We start from the raw sequence: 14,675 nt of genomic DNA on the forward strand, positions 1-14,675 counted from the left end.
GACTCGTTACAGCAGCCATAGGAAGCGAATTCACCTCCCAACCACCTTCTCTCGGGTCCTTAAACGCAATGTGTCCTTCCTGCCTCTCGCAGCGGGAACACTGTCCACGCTGTCTCTGGCCCACGCGGTATTCGTAATCCGTTTTCAGCCCTTCGAGTGAGACCATCAGACTCTGCCCAAGACAAAAGAAAGGTTGGGCACCGCTGTCCCACCAGCTCAGATCACCTGGGTGCATCTCTTCTTTGCTTCCAAAAGAGCTTTCATCTAGAAGCCGACCCTCAGACTTCTCTCTGCATCCCAGCCTGTTATCTGTCTGTGTCTGTCTGTCACAGACCACTGTCATTGGCAAACATTACAAAAACGGAATTTGGGATTTCTTATATAAGTCAGAGATCCTTCGGGCTGGAGGGTACCTAAAAGATTATCTAAATCAGATTTGCAAATGGTCTTTAGGCATGGAACTCTTTGCTCGAATGAGATTTCAAATCCTAGTATGTAAAAGACAGAAGTGAGGCTCATCTAAATTGTTTATCAAAAGAGGGGTCACAGCTAGTGTTTTCCCAACTTACCCCTCATTTCAGTCCCTTTTGCCTGTTTTTTTTGTTTTTTTTTGTTTTGACAAGTCCTTTGAAATTTCCCTGACTTCTATTCAAAATGATTTTTCAAGAGGTGCCTGGATGGCTCAGTCAGGTAAGTGTCCGACTCTTGATTTAGGCTCAGGTCATGATCTCACAGTTCATGAGATCGAGCCCCACGTCAGGCTGTGCAACTGACAGTGTGGAGCCTGCTTGCTCTCTCCCTGTCTCTTTGCCCCTCCCCCACCCTCTCTCTCTCAAAATAAATAAACTTAATAAAAAAAATTTTTTTTTGGATACCATTAGTTTATTATAAAAGAGAGACATGAAAATTATTTACATGATGAAAGATTTCACAACTTCGCCGGAATGGGCAGCTTCCCTTCATGCCATTTCAATAATGATTTATGTCAGTCTACGTACTTTCCGAGAATGTCACCATCTCTAAATAAGAAACGATCCTTGCCATCCAGAACTACTTTGGTGCCTCCATATTCTGGGAGAAGAACTTTATCTCCAACTTTCACACTCACTGGTTGAATCTCTCCACCCTTTCCTCTGGAGCCTGATCCCACAGCCACCACCGTTGGCTTGCAAAACTTTTCCTCGCGATTTTTCTGGAAGCATAATGTCTCCTTCGGTTACAGTTTCGGCTGCACTCCTTTCAACTGAAACTTGGTCACAGAGGGGAAGACACTTTCTAAATGCTTGTTCTGCCATGACTCCGGCCGCTGCAGTTCCTGCTCTGCTCTGGAGCTGCTGCCCTGCAAGGAGACCCTCAGTCCAACCCCCGGGTCACGTGAACGTGGGAAAAGGCTGCCCTACGCGCAGCTAATAAATAAAAAATTTTTACAGTGATATTTTGGAGTTGGCCTCAGGTTTGGGTCATTGCTACCGAGAACAGCTACTTTCCTAGTCTTTGTTGGATTTTAGAGGACCAGTAAAGCACTCTCCCCTTTTCCTTGGTTCGGAGCCAAGGGAGAGATAATCACTGTTATTAGAGGTAAAAATGACAGCTTCATTCTTGAGAAAAGATGGATTGGAAGATATGTCATAGGGGTGCAGTTACAAAGATGTCCTAAAAAGGAACCCCAGAAGTTGAAAGACTGCCCTGGTCACCAACATAGCAAAACAAGGACAGGGGTGTCTCCTGCTGCAAGCTTACCGTGGGGAGAGCCCAGAAGGTGGTTTCCAGGGGGCCTGGTTGGCTTCACAAGGACTGAGCTCAGTCCCTTCCTTGACTCACCAATCACATAAGGCTTCCTTTGAGAGAAAAATTAGAGTTTCTGGTGTACTTTTCCTCCCTGGAAAATTCCCTCCCTATGGAAGTGCAAGGGGTCAGGAACCAGTATTTCTCCCTGAAGAGTGTTCACCTCCACTCCCATTAACAAGATGGGGCCCACTCCCAGGCCCCAAATGGCTTCTTTTGAAACGTGTAATATGTGTGAGTCAGACAGTCAGGTTAGACTAATAGCTGTAACCAGCAACCAATCACTAATTCCCCGCTGCATATCACAGCAGAGCTCCATTTCTTGTCCAAGTCACGGGCCAATGCGGGTAGGCAGGGAGGATGGTGGGGGCCGGGAAGGGGAGTGGAGAATGAGGAGGGGGGTCTGCTCCACGCAGTTATTCAGCGACTCAGTGTCCCTTCAATTAGTGCTGGGATTTCAAACTTTCCTGTGTGCTGTGCTTTGGGCTTCAGCGGCTCCACAACCTCCCAGGACCCCAGAGTCCTCCACTGAATTCTCTGGAGGTGGCCGCTCAAGAAAGAGCCAGTGGAGGACTGCGCAGCCGATTTTAGGGTCCAGGCTGCAAGTGGCCTACATCATTTCTGCCCACAAGCTGCTGGCCGGCACTCACTCACGGGATCCCAGCGAATCACGAGGGCAGCTCGGAAACACAAGTCTTCCTGAAGGCCCCTGTGGAACAGCAAACGAAGTTGAAAGAATACCAAGCATTGTCTCAGCACAGTACCGCCTTCACAGAAACACAGCCCAGCCAAGCAAAGCGATTTTATGGCCATTCAGACCTTTACTAACAAGTCTAAAGAACAGATCCAGGACAATGCTGCTGGTTTTTGTTTTGTTTCGTTTTTTTAATAAATCCTGGGGCGCCTGGGTGGCTCAGTCGGTTAAGTGTCCGACTTCGGCTCAGATCATGATCTGGCGATCTGTGAGTTCTAACCCCGCGTCGGGCTCTGTGCTGACCGCTCAGAGCCTGGAGCCTGCTTTGGATTCTGTGTCTCCCCCTCTCTCTGCCCCTCCCCTGCTCACATTCCGTCTCTCTCTCTCTCTCAAAAATAAACATTAAAAATTGTCAAAATATTGTATACTCTGTATTTAGAAAAGTTCACACACCTGGATGACTTTTTACAAACCGACACACCTGAGGTAGCTAGCACCCTGATCAGAATATGACATCTCCAGCCCCCAGAAGCCTTCTTGAACACCTGCCCTGGCCCAGTCACCAAGCCCCACCCTAGGTGAGCCACAGTCTTGACTTGTAACCACGTAGTAAATTAGTTATTTCCTGGTTTAGAATATTCTACAAATAGAACCATACCGTACATATTCTTTCGTGTCTGTCTGCGTTTACTTAACGTTACGCTTGTGAGAGTATTCATGTTGTGTATAATTGTAGTGTTTTTGTTCTCATCGCTGAAGCTTACTCCATGGTCCGCATACACCATGATTTACTTGTCCACCCTGCTGTTGGTGGGCAACGGGATAGTTTCAGGATATAACAAGCATGCTGTGAATATTCCGGGGCACGTACTCTGAGGAACATAGTGACACACATATCCTTTGGGTAAGGCACCTAATTCCTAGAAGGGAGCATTGCCTGGCCTCAGAGTCCCGCACATCTAGTAGTAGTAGAACCGAGTGGTTTTCCAAAGCCAGCCCTTGGTTGTCAGCCTTTCCCCGCTTCTTAAAAGCCCTCCTTCCGATTTGCTCCACTTTGTCCCTCACACCTGAGGGTGTTCGAGAGTCCCCGACTCCTCCACTCCAAGAAAACTGCTCCCCTAAGTGACATGTTTGAATCTCAACCCCTCCCCGCCTTCTTTCTCTCTCCTTGCCTCCAGTTTGGTCGCCCTCAGCCCGTTCTCCGGATTCTGTGTTCCGAAAACGTGGCACAAACCGGGCTTGGCCAGAAGGGAACCCACAGAAAAGAGTGGGAGGGACGTGGGCGGGGATGGGGGCGGGGCTGAATACAGGAAGATTGAATTTCCTTTAGACATAGTGGGGCGGGGGGAGGGGCTGAGAACCCTCACTCATTATTAATGTCTGTATCTGTCACACAGAGAAAGGAAATTAAGGAAAACCCTTAAAATCATTAAGGTGAACTGTCTGGAGGTGGTGTGGGGCCTGATTAATATTCACATCCACATGGCGTGTGATGGGAGGGGTGATCCGGGCACTGAAGTGGAAAAGCCACCCCCCTCGACTCCCCTGGCAGGGGTGAGGCAGGGCACAGGGCAGTAGGGCCCTGCTGAGGAGGGTGTGGAGCAAACGCACCTGGAAACGAAGAGCGAAGAGCGACCCGGTGCTGGGGCCTTGCAGCGCTCTTGCCCAAAGGTCACTGGTCACAGCTCTAGTTCACCCGCGGTCGCCCTGATTAATGCGCACACCCGGGGCGGGCACTGGGGCAGGAGACAGAGGAGTGGAGCGGTCCCCACTCTCTTGAGAAATGCATAATCATTAATCAACATTACTGGGCCCCACTCAGACTAAGTGGCCTCTTGTGATTAGCAATGGGCCCTTGAAAAATAAAAACGCAGTCTTTTAGCATTTTGAGTGTGTGCATTTGACAATGGCTTTCTTGATAGCAGTGGGGGCTGGGAGGGGGCTTGCTGTGCCGGGCCTGTGGTGTGTGTGTGTGTTGGGGGGTGCAGGCCTGGCTTCAGGGTCTGAGGAACAAAGACAATTGGAGGAGTTATGGGTCTGGCCTCAGCGGCAGGAGACTGTCCACTTTGCGGGGGTCAGTTCTGACTGGACCCCTCTCCCTGGGCAGGAACTGGAATGTCCAGGGTGATGAGGCCGGTGGGGGCTGGCGTCCCTCTGGGACTTCTGAGTCACAGTTCATGACACACCCGAACGTCCTAGCTAGAAGGAAGTAACCGGGCTCCCACCTTGGAAGGCTGTCGTGGAAATTACCTCAATCGGTGTAAATCATTTGGCTCTCCTCAGACACATTAGTGTCCCTCCCCTTCCCAACCACCAACTCATTTTGTCCTCACAACTGCCCCGTGATGGTTTTACTGTCCGCGCGCTGCCGATGAGTTACACGCGGGGCTCAGAGGAGGCGAAGGACTCCCCTTACCAGCAAGAGGCAGAATCCCGGTCCCCACTTTCTGGGTGGACTGGGGTGGGGGGGGCGGGCAGACCTGGGCAGAGCTGACACTGCCCTTCACCAGGCCTGTGACCTCGAGCCACATTTATGACCTCACCTAAACCTCAGAGCTCTAGTTTCCTCAACTTGACGAAGAGAAGGGTGAGACCCACCTCATAGGATGATGGTGACACCCCCCTGAGCTAATGCTGCGGAAGCATCTGCTACAAAGCCAGTCCGCAGTGCTATCTGTCCCCCTGCCTTCCTCCCCTGTCCTTCAGTCATCACTGTGATCCTCACAATGGTCTGATGAGGTTGGCGTTATTGTTATAGGTGAGGAAACTGAGGCTCAGAGGGGGGACCCTGTCACCCTGCCGTGTCACAGCACAGTGAAGCAGTGGCAGTGTCATTTAGCACCAGGATGCCACCAAGCTGGTGGATTTTTTTTTATGGTTTATATGTTTATTTTATTTATTTATTTTGAGAGAGTGCATGTGCAGATCTCGAGCAGAGAAGGGGCAGAGAGGGAGAGAGAGAGAGAGAGGGAGAGAAAGAATCCCAAGCAGGCTCTGTGCCGTCAGCACAGAGCTGGACACGGGGCTTGAACTCATGAACCGTGAGATCATGACCTGAACCGAAACCAAGAGTTAGACGCTTAGCCGACTGAGCCACCCACATGCCCCCGAGGTGGTGCTGATTACATCCCCGAGGGATGCTGTGGGCCCAGAGAATCACCCTAAATGGCTCTGTTAGAAATGATTCTACTTAGTTGAAAGCCATTTGGGGACAGTGTGTTTTGTTTTTTTTTTGTTTGTTTGTTTTTTTTAAATTTTTAATGTTTTATTTATTTTTGAGACAGAGAGAGACAGAGCATGAACGGGGCAGGGGCAGAGAGAGGGGGAGACACAGAATCGGAAACAGGCTCCAGGCTCTGAGCCATCAGCCCAGAGCCCGACGCGGGGCTCGAACTCACGGACCGCGAGATCGTGACCTGGCTGAAGTCGGACGCTTAACCGACTGAGCCACCCAGGCGCCCCAGTGTGTTTTGTTTTAATAACTTGTTTTCTTTACAAAAATCCCAGCTGGCCTCAGTTCTGTTCCCCTCTTATGACTGCCTTGCACTGTAATGCACATAAAAGACACATGTGAGAACGTTGATAGCAGCATTTTTTTTAATGTTTATTTATTTTTGAGAGAGAGACAGCACGTGAGCAGGGAGGGGCAGAGAGGGAAGGAGACACAGAATCCAAAGCAGGCTCCAGGCTCTGAGCTGTCAGCACAGAGCCTGATGAGGGGCTCGAACCCCCAAACTGGGGATCATAACCTGAGCTAAAGTCGGACACTTACCTGACTGAGCCACCCAGGTGCCCCGATTGCAGCATTATTTTTTTTTATAAATTTTTTTTCAACGTTTATTTATTTTTGGGACAGAGAGAGACAGAGCATGAAAGGGGGGAGGGGCAGAGAGAGAGGGAGACACAGAATCGGAAACAGGCTCCAGGCTCTGAGCCATCAGCCCAGAGCCTGACGCAGGGCTCGAACTCACGGACCGCGAGATCGTGACCTGGCCGAAGTCGGACGCTTAACCGACTGCGCCACCCAGGCGCCCCAGCATTATTTTTAATAAACTTAAGCTAGAAGCAACCTGAAGTCCATCAGCAGCCGAATGGGTGAACTGTGGTTTGCTCCTCTGATGGAATACTATACAGCTAGGAACACAGACACAGCACTGCCACAGAAAGCAACGTTGGGGAGTCTCAGAAGCAATGTTGCATGGAAGAAGCCAGATGCAAATACTATCTGCTTTATGATCCCATTTATATAAAACTCAAGAATAGGCACAAAGAATCTATGCTGTCAGAAGTCGGGTGAGCGATTACATTAGAGTTGAGGGGGGCAGTTTCTGAGAGGGCCCCTGGGGGTGCACCTGCCGGTACTGGTAATACCCTACTTATTGCTCTGGGTGACGGTTCACTTTATAAAAATTTCTTGAGCTGTATGCTCCTGATCTGTATACGCTTTGTAAAGACCTTATACTTTAGCTTTAATGTTTGTGTAAAAAGATGGGTACATTAGAGGATCTTGGGAAGGTTGGGGGATCCGGCTTGAGGCTGAATCCCTGGCAGTGACACGCAGGACGCTGCTGCAGGATCGATCTGGTGAGAGACTGCCCCCAGTGAACATTAGAGGGAACAGTCACTGCTGGGCCAGGAATTTGAGCAGGGGTTCATGCATCTTCTCCGGACAGACCAGGCCTTGCAGCCGCCGCTGCCTCCCAGCACATGGAGGCTGCCTGGGCTTCTTCCCTCTCACATCACCGCTTCCATCCCAATAGATCCTGCTGGCAAATTTGATTTGTGGAGCCGATGCCCCATTCCCAGCTGCAAGGGAGGCTGGCTGAGATCTTCACTTCTATTTGGAGGTAGAAGGCAGGACCCCCTCCAAAGTAAGGAGAACGCCCACAGGTGCAGGACACTCAGAAAGCACGTTCCCTGTGCTCCTGGCCCTTCACAAGGGCCTTTTGGAGATATCGCCCTATTCTAGTGGCCCTGATGGTGTACAGATGCTACCTGTTGCTGTCCAGCTCGATACCTGCCCTTTTATCTTTTCCCTGCACTCCCGAGACCGAGAAACTACATTTTCCAGACTCTCTTGCCAGCTGGGTCCCAGTTAGTTTTTACAAACAAAAGGCACCTGTGTGGGATTGGGAGGCGGGAAGAAGGGAGGAGTCGTCCTTCCTCGGTGTTAGGGATGCCTGGGCTCATGGGCCCTGGGTGATACCACTGTCTTCCGTTTGTGCCTTCGACCCTCCCGCCACGTGTCATGAATTTTCTGTGGCCACCTACCCCCGTTTTCCTGAGGGCCATGGACCTAAAAGCCATGGGGTGGGGCTCACACGTGTGTGCGTGAGGGCTGCTGGGGGAGAGTTGAGCCGTTTGTACCCCAGTATGGAGTAGGTCAGGCAGTCCCTGTGGGCCCCTTGTAGAGTAGTTAACAGGTCACAGGAAGGGCCTAAGCAACGACTCCTCACCTGGGACTCAGGCTGGCTGGCTCCCCTGGGCAATGCCAGAAGGCCAGCAAAGGTGCTGGTGAACCCGAGTCAGAGACCCCGGGGCTGGCCGGCTCTCGGTCACCTCCGAGTGTGCATCGCAGGCAACTCACCGAACCTGTCTGGGCCTCGGGTTCCCCATCTGGAAGTGGATAGGTTAATACCTACCCCTGAGGGTGGTGCAGAGGAAAGTCCTTTGCAAATAGAAGGGAGTGGTTTTTCATGCAGAGGGAGAACTCTGAGCATCAAACCCCCGCCCACCCCCCCACCCCCCAACAAGGACACTTCAACTGAGGAACGACCTTGGCCTTCTCATCCTGCTGACTGGAATCAGTCCTTCAGTGGCTCCCATGAGAGAAGGGATGTATTCACCGGGTCTGGCACGTTCACAGGCCTGGCGGTGTGCTGGATGCTGGGGATACAGGGATGAAAGGACTCAGTCTCTGCCCTGCAGGAGCCCTTGAGGGAGACACGGGCACGCAGTCTGGCAATTGCAGCTCCCTGGGACCTGGGGGTGGGATCACAGGAAACTTCTGGAAGCAGGGATTTCTAGCTTCGACCTGAAAGAGGAGCAGGGGTTAATGAGATAAAGGATCAGGGCCAGGGTCAGAGTGTCAGGCAGAGGGAACAGTGTTTGCACAGGTCTGGAGGCAAGAGGAATGGAGTGTCCACGAGGTGGAGGCGAGTGTAGGCGAAGGGTGGGCAGTGGGGGGCAATGGGTTCAAGGGTGAGTGAGGCCAATCAATGCCTGCCATGGGGTTTGAACTCACTGGGCACGCTGCCCCAGGAGAGACACAGCCGGCCCCGGGCCCAGCTGCAGGCTGGTTTATAAGCTCCCAGCACAAGAGTGGCTGTGTGTCACCTGTTCTGAAATCTGAGGCGTGTAAGGCTCTGGGGTGAACGCTCTCTGTGCCTTTGTCCAATGTTAACCTGCGCTGAGAGGAGAGGCTGCGCCTGGGGACCTTGTGGACTCTAGCCCCAATCCCGCGCCCCACAGCGAGCAGGGGAAAGTCAGGACCGGGAGCTGCTAGGAACTTCTCTACCCTCTTCCCGCCTCTCGGCCTGCTCCTGGCCAGGCTCCGATGCCCTCTCTCCTCACGCCTGTCAGGCCAGGCAGGCGTGACTCCTGTGATTTTCCACCTGCCTTCCAGACAGGTGGTTTTCATAAGGAGACCAGAACAAGCTCACACCGATGTTTCTATGGGACAACGGAAGGTTGTTTTCTTATCAGAGAGCAAAAGCGCCATCGGCTAAGGAGAGGCAGGTGGAAGTACAATTGAAAATGAGAAGAGAGAAAAATCTAAGCCTATATCAGATTGATTCTACTAAACCCCATCTCCTTTAGTCTCCTGTTTGTGGATTACTCTTGATAATTTTTTAAATGTTTATTTATTTTTGAGAGAGAGAGAGAGAGAGAGGGAGAGAGAGGCAGAGATCGAAGGAGACAGAAGCTGAAGCAAGCTCCAGGCTCTGAGCTGTCAGCACAGAGCCTGTTGAGGGGCTCGAACTCAGGAACTGTGAGATCATGACCTGAGCCAAAGTCGGACACTTAACCGACTGAGTCACCCAGACGCCATGTTTGTGCATTACTCTTATGGGTCCCAGAACTCAGGGACACCTGAGGGGCTCGGTGGAGCATCCAACTTTGGCTCAGGTCATGATCTCGTGGTTCGTGAGTTCGAGCCTCACATCGGGCTCTCTGCTTTCAGCCTGTCAGCGCAGAGCCTGCTCCGGATCCTCTGCCCCCACTCCCTGCCCCTCCCCTGCTTGCGCTCTCCCCCATATAAAGAAATATTAAAAAAAGAAAACTCAGTTCAGGTGGCCCCTCCTCTAGGAAGCCAACCATGCCCCTGTTTGGAAATGATGCCCCTGCTCTGTTTTCCCAGTTCTCTCTGTGTGTATGTCTGACTATGTTGACTTTGGTGTTGACTTGTCTCCCTCCCCCATTAGACCGACCTCATTATGTTTAACAAGAGTAAATTGGGCCAGAGTAAATATGGGCCAGAATATGCTAGGTCCTTATGACCAAGGATGGACTGGTCAAGGTCCTGGAATGACCTAGGATCAACTGAGGGCACAGACAGGGGGGCCCATTTGGGGCAGGGCCAGCATGTAATCAGTTTTGTTTCCCTAGCAATTAAAGTACTTGACACAAAGTAAATGCTCAACAAGTGAATATTGAATGAATGGTGTTGCCATTGTGGAAGTATTTATAAAATTCCTGAGAATTTGAGTTTGGAGGAAGTTTGCCCGTCGTTATTCCTTGAGCTCTGAAGACTGTACTTCCTACTAGCTTGAGCCCATCAAAGATGAGGTTACTTTGGTCTCTCATAGCGTCTGTTGGGCACAGTTTACAAGGGATAATTAACCTTTTATGGCTCAGCTACTTTCGGAATAAGTGCACTGATAGCTCTGCCAAAGACAACTTTGATTCATGGCTGCAGTAATAATGTGTGTAGTTAAAAAAAAAAAGCTGGTTCTGGAGTCATAATATTTCAGTTCTGGTCCTGGATGTGTAACTAGCTAGAAGAAGATAATAGGCAAATTACTCATGTTGGGTTGGGTTTTTTTTCCATCTCTAAACCAAGGGGAATGGGTTAGATGAATTCCAGCACCTTGCGTTTGGATGTCTCTGAATCGATGGCTCATTTACCTGGATTCCCAGACAGAATCCACTTGAGTCCATTTGAACTTTTGCCTTCCTCAAGCCTGGACCTCTTCGGTGACCTGGCTATACCGCACCCTTGCAACACCACTGCTTTCTTCTGTATGTGCTGCTCAAGGCAGTCAGCATCCCTGATGCCATGATGTTTGACATAGAAACGTGCACCTGAGTGGGTCTGCATCACCCAGAGTCCTTTGTCACTGGCTCCTGGTTAGGATTGGCCATGGGAGGCAATGGCAGGAGACTGGAGGGCAGGAAGAGTGGGGATGTTGAATTTCTTCTCTGTTTTCTCTTTCTTTGGTCATGTCACCAGCAGCAGCTACATCTGTGACTCTAGCCAAGTAATGGCTTCCCACTGTTGCTAGTCTCTGAGTGCCTTGCTTGTCCCCTGAACCCTGCCTGCACCTGTGTAAGAGGTCCCTGCAATGAAGTCTCTTCAGTTGAACCACGTGTGGTGAGTAAACTTTCCTCTTTGGCTTCTGCCCATCCAGCACTAAACCAGTGTGTCATGTTTGTTGGCTAAGTCGGTCCTCACAAAATTCCACGATGCAGCCATTATCTTCCCATTTTACACCCAAGGGAACCCAAGGCTCAGAGAGGTTGTGATTTGCCCCAAACTACAAGATTTGAGTCACCTGGCTTCGAAGTCTGTGTTCTTCCTCCCCAGTTGTGCTAACCATGTGAAGCTTCCATCTCCTTCCCTGACTCCAGGCAGAGTGGCATCTAAACCCTTTTGTCCATGTTTTTCCTTTCTGGCATCTTGGTACTGGATATTAGTCTATCTAGGTTCGAGCTTTTATGTCTAGAAAATGTCGATGTGCCTACCTGGAGTCTTAAATGATCTGTGTCAGCAATAATTGGTGTGAGTCGTTAGTTTAAACCAGCTTTCACACTGGGTCCACAGTCCGCTCAGACAGGCAGGAGGCAGACTTTTAGGGAGCTTTGCTGGGGCTGGAGGGATAAGGAAAAACAACTAGCAGCCTAATGCTGCCCTCTCTGACTCAGAGCTTGAATCCTTTAGGTTTGGCCTTGACCTCGGAAGCCAAAAGCCTCTCCAGCATTTATCCTAAGGAAATAATCAGAGAAATGGGACAAGAATGGTAGAAGATCGTAGTGGCAAAATAGTTGCTAACAGCCCGCATGTCCACCAGCCAGAGATTGGCTAAATAAATCATAGTGTGACATTGGAGAAAGCTCATTTATTCTATTTTCTTAAGGTTCTTATTTATTTTGAGAGAGAGTGAGCATGCATGAGTGGGAGAGGGGCAGAGAGAGGGAAAGAGAAAATCCCAAGCAGGCTCTTCATTATCAACACAGAGCCTGACGTGGAGCTTGATCTCAAGAACTGTGAGATCATGACCTGAGCTGAAATCAAGAGTCAACTGCTTAACCGACTGAGCCACCCCAGGTGTCCCCAAAATAGCTCAGTTAAAAATCCACTAATTGGGGCACCTGTGGGGCTCAGTCAGTTAAATGTCCGACTCTTGATTTCGGCTCAGATCATGATTTCATGGCTCATGAGTTCGAGCCCCACATCGGGCTCTGTGCTGACAGCTTAGAGCCTGGAGCCTGCTTAGGATTCTGTGTCTCCCTCTCTCTCTGCCTGTCCCCTGTTCGCACTCTGTCTCTCTTTCTCAGAAAATAAATAAACATTAACAAAAGTTTTTTTTTTTTAATCCACTAAAACTAAGCTGCATTTGTTGACATGGAAAAAATGTGTAGAGTAAGTTGTGAAGTGAAAGGAACAGATTATAAAACAGTGTACATGGCGGGATGCCATTTTTATATTAAAAAAATCTTTATTATTTTGCTATCTATCTCTATATCCAACCTGACAATCCTATAATCTCCAAACTTTCGGCTCATTGACTCCTGACTGCTTCCAAAGCCATCTGGCAAGGCCCATTTCCCCATCCCTATTGGGGAACTCCTCACCTGCCTTCCAGACTGTTCCAAATGCAACTCCTTCTCCATTCTTCCTGTGCTCTGCCCTGGAGTGCTTTGCTCACTGTGACAGCTCCTTCTGGGTTGGGACGAAGTCACTTCCTGTCTTCCTCACTAGTGAGGCCATGGTTGGATGCCATTTGGGGACTCCAGAACTCAGCCTCTAGGACATGCTCTGTACATGTTTGTTGAATCAATGACTGACACCTGGTACCTCCCGATGTGTCACACTGTGGAGGCCACAACATCTTCTGTTGTGTTCCTGCCAGAATCCTGTAGGAGTTGAGAATCAAGTCGTGGTCACAATTGCACAAGTACAACGAAACAGAATGCCAATGTGAAAGACAAAGAAAGGCTGAGAAACGGTTTCAGATTGATAGAGAGCAAAGAAGCATGACAAGGAACTGCAAAATGTGATTCAGGATTGGATTCTGGAACAAAAAGTTGGTTTAAAGGGCAGTGTTAGCCAGTTAGCAAAACTGGAGTACGGGTTGTATGTAAGAGAGTAGTATTTCAGCAATGATAATTTCCTGAATTTGATAATTGCACTGTGGTTATATGGGAACAGTGCATTGTTGGAATTTTGTATTATAAAAATTTCAAATGTTCAGAAAAATGGAGAGAATGGAATAATAACCATCTATATACTCATTACCTAGAGCCAACAACTGTTGATTTGCCATCCTTTGTTTTCTGAAGTATTTTAACTATTTACAAATAAATGACATATAACTCATGACATTTCTCCTCTTTATTGTGCGTCTGTAAACAATAAGCACATTTTCTTATGTAACCCCAACACGATTAACATACCTAACAATTAAGAATAATTTCCTAATATCCATCCATATTCAAATTTCCCCATTTGCCTCTAAATATCTCTTAGAGTTTGTTCAAACCAGAATCCGATCAAGACTATGTATTGTACCTGGTTGTTATACAAGAAAAGCCTTAAATGTATGTCCTAGATCCTTATTTTCTTTATCTTATTCAACTCAATTCCTTTCTTCCCTCCTCCTGCCCTCCCTCCCTTCCTTCTTTCCTTCCTTTCTTCCTGCTTTCTTCCCACAATCTTGATCAAGAGCCTTGATCAAGTGTCTGTCGATGTGTGAGGCATTGGGATGTAAAGATGAATGAGGTAAGAGCCTTGCCTTAGGGATCACACAGGCTAATGAAGGAGGAAGAGTCACATGGATGGATAATTATAAAACAGTGTGTGAGAGCTCTTCCAGAGATAGATGCTGGGTATTCTTCGCAACTTCCATCAAATGATGGGAAGAAAAAGAAAGAAAAATTGGTTTAGGAGGCAGACTCCTAGCACTGAGTACCATCCACTCCCCTGGCCTGGGAGCGAATGGAAGAATCCTCAGAGTATAGAACCCTCGGGGCATATATGCCGCATATCAGCCCAGTGCTGTAATGGGCTGAGCCATAATAACCGCTTGAGGAAGGCCTAGAGCATTGTGTTTAAAAGCTTGAGCTTTGGGGCACCTGGGTGGCTCAGGTGATTAAGCGTCTGACTCTTGATTTCGGTTCAAGTCATGATCTCATGGCTCGTGGGTTCGAACCCCGCATCAGGCTCTGTGCTCACAGCATAGGGTTCTCTGTCTCTCTCTTTCTCTGCCCCTCCCCCGTTCACACTCTCTCTCAAAAACAAGTAAATAAACATTAAAAAATATTAAGATAAAAATAAATAAAAGCATGCGCTTTGGTCTCAGAGAACCCTGGGTTCGAATTCCAGCTCTGGCACTCGTTAGTTTCTGTAGCTTTGGGCACGTTCCTAAATCCAATCTTGAGGAAATCGTTCTGAAGTCTAGCCTTTACTCTGCTGGTGGGGAAAATTGCGCAGTTTTCGTGTGTTCTGGAAGTGCTTCTTTCTTGGGGTCCTAGCCATTCTTACACAATCTGCTGATGATCTGCCACACACGAGTCAGAAACACCACAGGAAACTTCTGGAGCACACATGGATTTAGCAATCCCTTAAAGAGGAATTTGTCTTGCTTAAGGTCAACTTAGTCCCCAGTCTCACCAGGTGAAGACCGTGCTTAGGAGACTATGTCCAGGCTTAGGAGACTGTGTCCAGGCCTAGGGCGAGGGCAGCTGCCTGCCCAGA

General features: G+C 49.2%; 1 pseudogene; it reads right to left on the minus strand.

Moving 5' to 3' along the window:
• Positions 1-872: 872 nt before the first annotated feature.
• Positions 873-1,742, minus strand: LOC115506482 (annotated as a pseudogene).
• Positions 1,743-14,675: the final 12,933 nt, after the last annotated feature.

Source organism: Lynx canadensis, chromosome F2 (assembly GCF_007474595.2).
Source record: "Lynx canadensis isolate LIC74 chromosome F2, mLynCan4.pri.v2, whole genome shotgun sequence".
Lineage (NCBI taxonomy): Eukaryota > Metazoa > Chordata > Mammalia > Carnivora > Felidae > Lynx > Lynx canadensis.